Here is a 6,000-nt window from a genome sequence, read left to right on the forward strand (position 1 = left end):
ACAATCCATCATATCACTTTATGTTCGATTATTTCAAAGCACTGTACATGATTAAAAATAATTTAGAAGATGCAATTGGTTTAGACTGTGGTAACCAGACTACTAGCTAGGAAATCTATTATTGCAGAGCTCTACCCATCTTGAGGTTATCACATTGATTTCCAGTAGACCTCTGGGCCCATTAAATCTGCTGGAAACATGAAGGGCCAGGGTAGCCTCACCATACATGATTTTCCTCTCCAGCCCAAGCATCTGGGAAAGCTCAATTTAGGTTACCTCTTTCATAAAAGTCAAAAGGAGAACAGACATGAGATAGACCTTATCCATGGTAACCCCCATATTGTAGAATATTCTGCCCTCAGATGTCAAAAGGAGAACAGACATGAGATAGACCTTATCCATGGTAACCCCCATATTGTAGAATATTCTGCCCTCAGATGTAAGCTTGGCTTCAACTATATTTGTGTTTAGAATATTTCTTCTTCAATGCACTTTTGTCCTTTTAGTTTTTGCTAAAACCTTCTCTATAACAACCATATTCCTAGAAAAATTAAAGTTAGTGCTTCCAAATATCCACAATATGCAGCTTTTTTGTTTGGTATATATCTATAGACCTGTCTTGTCAATTTTTCATCTATCTATCTATCTATCTATCTATCTATCTATCTATCTATCTATCTATCTATCGGAGTGTGTGTGTGTTTCTGTGTGTCTTTGTGTGTGTGCAATATGGACATGAGATTGCATGGTCTGAAATATTCAACAGGCAACCATGAAAGAAAACTAAATGTAGCATCTCAACATTGCTGTTCATTGCTTATCGCAACAGGGAAAAAGTGAGTCGTCCAGTACAAAGAGAAATTTGACTAACTAATATAAATCACGGATGTGTATAAAACTACAGGAACTTGTGGTATAGGCAGACTGAATCTGAGCAAGTAAATTTGCATGTTTGCTCTTTTACCACCTGGCTATGCAGTGGTTTAGAGTATTTTTAAAATTTTTATTATTCATGTAATGATCTATGAGAAAAAAAATGTAATGCTGTTCCCAGCCTTACTTCTGCTATTACTAAATATTTAACAGGGTTGATGGAGTATTAAACCTATTTGAAACTGGTAACATAACCAATTTCTTCATAGCTGATCTTAATTTCTGCAAAAGGAGATTTTTTTCAGTAGTATCTCATTTGCCATACAGACACTAGAATTATGCAAAACTCTCTATTTACATCTAAAAAAAGTAATTCTGATGTGTGTGCGGATGTGAGTGTATCTTTCTTAAAATCCTTAAAGTTGCACAGCCCTATCCCTTTAAGAAATGTCATTATAAATACCCTGAAAACATATACATTTAAACTTCATGGTAATTTCTTAGTAGAACTTTGGAAGAAGGCTGGCAGCTTTCTAACAACATTTTCTTCATGTTAATTCTAATATTGAAAATTCTCAAATTGCATTGCAGGTTAAAGATTTATTCCAACTTCTACGATATAAAAAAAAACACCACCAGTGCAAAACTTTCTATTGTTGATTTCAGAAAGTAATGAAACCAGAGGTTTAATCAAACCCAGAAGTATTTTGATAATTTATTCTATGCATCACAACCTTTGCTATTATAATTTTTTTTAACGACCCATACGTTTTACAATGTAAAGCTCCCTTGGCCCTCAAAATCAATTACATAATTCCATTGGTTAATGGAAGCTCATTCTGAAGTGTCTGTTTGTGTTTTCACAATGTTAATGCATGTTTCCAAGGTGCATTCTCCAAGCAACCCCTTGGAAACTGAAGCAGACTCTAACAATTATGTATACAATAACTGTTGACTTTCATTAGACTAAGACTTAAGTTTTTTATTCTATTGAAAAGGAATTAAAATTGAAATACTGTAAACAATTAAACATATATATAGACTGACAAGGAAAGGAGGATTTATTGGACACAAAGTTCTTTTACCTATGCTGTATAATTCACTTTTTCATCCTGAATTATATTTTAATCCTAGATTATGTCATGTCTTATTACCAGAAAATGAGTCCACAATTTTTCATTATATTTGAAGGTCACATAAGACCTGGATATGACATCAGTGGAATTGCAATTTTCAGCCTATATATTCGACTTTGAAACAAGTGTCAACCCTGAAACTGACCTGACTAAAGCCATCTTGGAGCTTCAGTGTTGCCACACTGGAGCTGAGGGATGGGGGGGGATTGGAGATAGCTGGGGTTTTGTAGCCAAAATAAACTACTTTCTCTTGGGAACCAAGGACATTCTCACACCTGGCTTGAGGAAGGAGGAGTGATGTCACCAGGCAACCAAACAGTGTCTTGATTGGACCATGTGATTGATTGTTGGGGGTTGAGGGAAAACTTTTACTTTTCATTAGGTGAAAACTGTGGGAACCTTCAGAGTTGGTTTTCACCAGATCTGTGCCAATATGATATATCCAATAAAGCTATTCTTTGAGGAATCCATCTGCCTTGGAGTTTTGCTTGCTATGGGTTTATTACTTGGAACCCTGACAAGAAGATAGATATTTTAAGCATAATGAAGATTTAAACTAGTCATCTTCCCTGTGATATTTTTAAATTAAAATTTTGAATTCCTGTGTTTTGCAATTGAATATCAGTGTGCTGCCACTTTTCTTAAGTTGAAGCTTACCTGTAAATTATTATTCTACATTAGGAACCTCTCTTAGTTAACCTTGCTTTGCCTAGGGATATGTAATTTTATTCATTTATTAAGTTTATATGCTACCAATCTCTTTGGGCTCCCATCCTCACCCCAGCTCCTACCTACCTAGCAGTTCGAAATCATGCAAATGGGAGTAGATAAATAGGTACCACTTTGGTGGGAAAGTAACAGCGCTCCATGATGTCATGCTGGTCACATGACTGCAGAAATGTCTTTGGACAGCACTGACTCAATGGCTTTGAAACAGAAAAGAGCATCACCCTCTATAGTTGGCAACGACTAGCAGAGTAAGATCCCAGGGATTCGTCCTTAGTCTCATTGGGCATCTAGAAGAAGGAATGGCAGAATCTAGGGGTGGACTGAAAAGGGGATCTAGCCAGAGGTGGTATTCAGCAGGTTCTGACCTGTTCTGGAGAACCGATAATGGAAATTTTGAGTAGTTGGAGAACCGGTAAATACCACTTCTGACTGGCCCTGCCCCATCTATTCTCTGGCTCCTGAGTCTCAGTTGATCGGAAAGAAATGGGGATTTTACAGTAACCTTCCCCTGGAATGGGGAGGGAATGGAGATTTTATAGTATCCTTCCCCTGCCACGCCCAGCAAACCATGCCCACAGAACCGGTAGTAAAAAAATTTGAATCCCACCACTGGATCCAGCCTAGAATCCAGCCTAGAATCCCTATGTAGCTACAAATGAAGTAAGTCCAATCTTCCCTGAGTGCCATTTACCCTTTTCTAACTATAATCAGGTGCTGACTGTTAGTTGTGAAGGCTTTTTCATGCATAGACTTTTGGCAATATCTCAGTTTAATTGAAACTTCATGTGTGGATCTGGTCTTTTGTGTCTGACAGGATGGCTAATAATACACATAATGATTATGATGGCAGACAATATACAAATTCCAAAACTTTAGATAAGATTGGAAGTTTGAAAGAAACATGTCAGAAGAAGACACTGGTAAACCACTTGCTTAAACATACCATGAAAACAATCTGGATATGTCCAAGTATTTACCAGGAATCAAACTCATTTTTATCATTTTACATATGGTTAAGCCTCAAATATAATTTATAATAAAATAGATAGGGAGCCACTTTTCTCATTCCATTTGAGACTGCCATTATACCTTTTTATTTGTGATAGCATTGTACCTACAATTCAAATTAGAATATTGCAGCCTTGGAAACCAGAGGACCAAGGTTTGATCTAGAAGTTGAGGTGCTGGCTTAGAAGCCAGAAAGCCAGGAAGTCTAGTCCTCTCTTAAAGCATGAAAGCCAGCCAATTCACCTCACAGCACTGTTGTGGGGAGAGCATTCAGACTACTCAATGTATATTACTGTACTTTGAAGTGACCAACAATAAAGGTGAGAGGAAAATATAATAATATATTTGTAAAGAATGAAATAGCAAACTGGATCAGCTAGTGATTATGATTACATCAGTTAGGATTAAAATTATTTCTGATAATCAACCTACTTTTCATCATTGAAATGGCTGTTAAATCTTGAAGTACTTGGAAATGGACAAATTCCATGCTGCTAATAGGAATAAGTAGCAACAACAGAATCAACATATCATAAATCAATATAATTGGCTATCATGTCATTTATAAACAGGAAGTATGGGTTAGGTCACATTGTATATGTATATTTAGCCTAGAAAATCTCATTCATATGTATGGGCATTGAGACTGGCTGGAATATTTTTTTTTTCTTATTTAAGTGTGTCTGTGGTCTTGGTATCATCCTATCTAGGTGGAAAGATAGGTATCTTTCCAATGATCTAAATAAAGAACTTTAGAAAAATGGTATTTGCAATTCAGGTCAGAGCTTGTATTGCATCAGAACGAGATTCTTTTTAGTTGCAAATAATTTCAGAAAAAGAAACTTTTTTGTGTCAATCTTACCATATAAAAAAGGAGAGATAGAAAAATATACTCATTGTGTTATAGAAATTAATGCCATCTGTCCTTTGTCCCAAGCCATGACATATATACACTTTCTAATTTGATAACAGCATTTTAAATACTGACATTTTGATTGTAGTTTGATGGATGAAAAAATATTTTAGTTGCCTTATATCAGTCTTCTGCAACCTGGGTGATCTCCAAATGTATTGCAATACAATTATAATTAGGGGCACATTCCCGATGGACATGCTATATGGGAATCTGTAATGCAATGTATGCAGATAGAGAAAATTGAAAAGACTACATTGATTTTGGTAAACAATTTTTTGAATTAGGAAATTATGAGTTGAAGCAGGAACAAGAACTCATTGTTCCTGCTTCAACTGTATTCAGGAAATATTTCCTGGAGTGATTAAAGAAGGACCTGAAACTTTTTTTAATGAGTCTATTTTATTAATTATTAATTATTTTATTTCAAGGTTTAAGCAAAACAACTGACCAGATAATAGAATTCCAACATATAGATGATTATTTAAATCCAGCTATAGGGAGAATCAAATGTGGGTGTTCAGTAGGATTTTACCATTGTAAGTATTATCCAGAAGCACTTATATCTTTCCCATGACAATTACTTGTAATTAGATTTCCAGACAGAATGACCAAATTTTTGGTGGCCAATGATTGCACATGAACTTAACCAAAACATGGGGAAGTGAGGCATATTCCTGTATTTCAGTTGTAGGGCTCCTTGATATTGTATAAACTGATGAGTCCATTTTTTTTTTTTTGGCATTATATTTTAATGAGGTGGATTCTTAGAGTTTGGGGACATATTTATTATGTACTAAGCCTTTCAAGAGGCTTTTAGTAGACCTTACTTCTTCATTTTTTTTCCCACTGGAAACCAGCAGGAAATTATATTAACAATATTTAGTGATTTATCTTGAAAATGTTTTGGTGCTTCATCTGTGACAAATATCTGAGTCCCATGAATTTCAGTGCACTTTTTCTGATAAGATTATTATTGTTGGAAAACAGGACATCTAGTTTGTCTGTGTAATATGTTGCACACAGAGCATGATCTGCAAAATTTATTTATTTATGCTCTATACCACATTGTGTGACTGTCAATTAAATTAAATCAGTAGGGCTCACACCAAAATTAATTAGACAGGAAGCCAGAGCAGTGTTTCAAGGTCAATAAGCCATTCACATTGGGGTTCGGACAAAAAATGTTAAGATGTTGGCAATGAGGTATACATTAAAAGGAGCAGGGCTTCAACTGCCTCAATGCATCTACTGTCTTGACATTTTTAATCCTTCCTCTGGCACTTCTGTATTCCGTTTGTCATAAAATGAAAAACCTCTGTCATGTGATAGCATGGCTAA

The sequence above is a fragment of the Pituophis catenifer genome, unplaced genomic scaffold, assembly GCF_029215685.1.
Source record: "Pituophis catenifer annectens isolate HBS135680 unplaced genomic scaffold, rPitCat1.0.hap2 SCAF_3, whole genome shotgun sequence".
Taxonomy (NCBI): Eukaryota; Metazoa; Chordata; class Lepidosauria; order Squamata; family Colubridae; genus Pituophis; species Pituophis catenifer.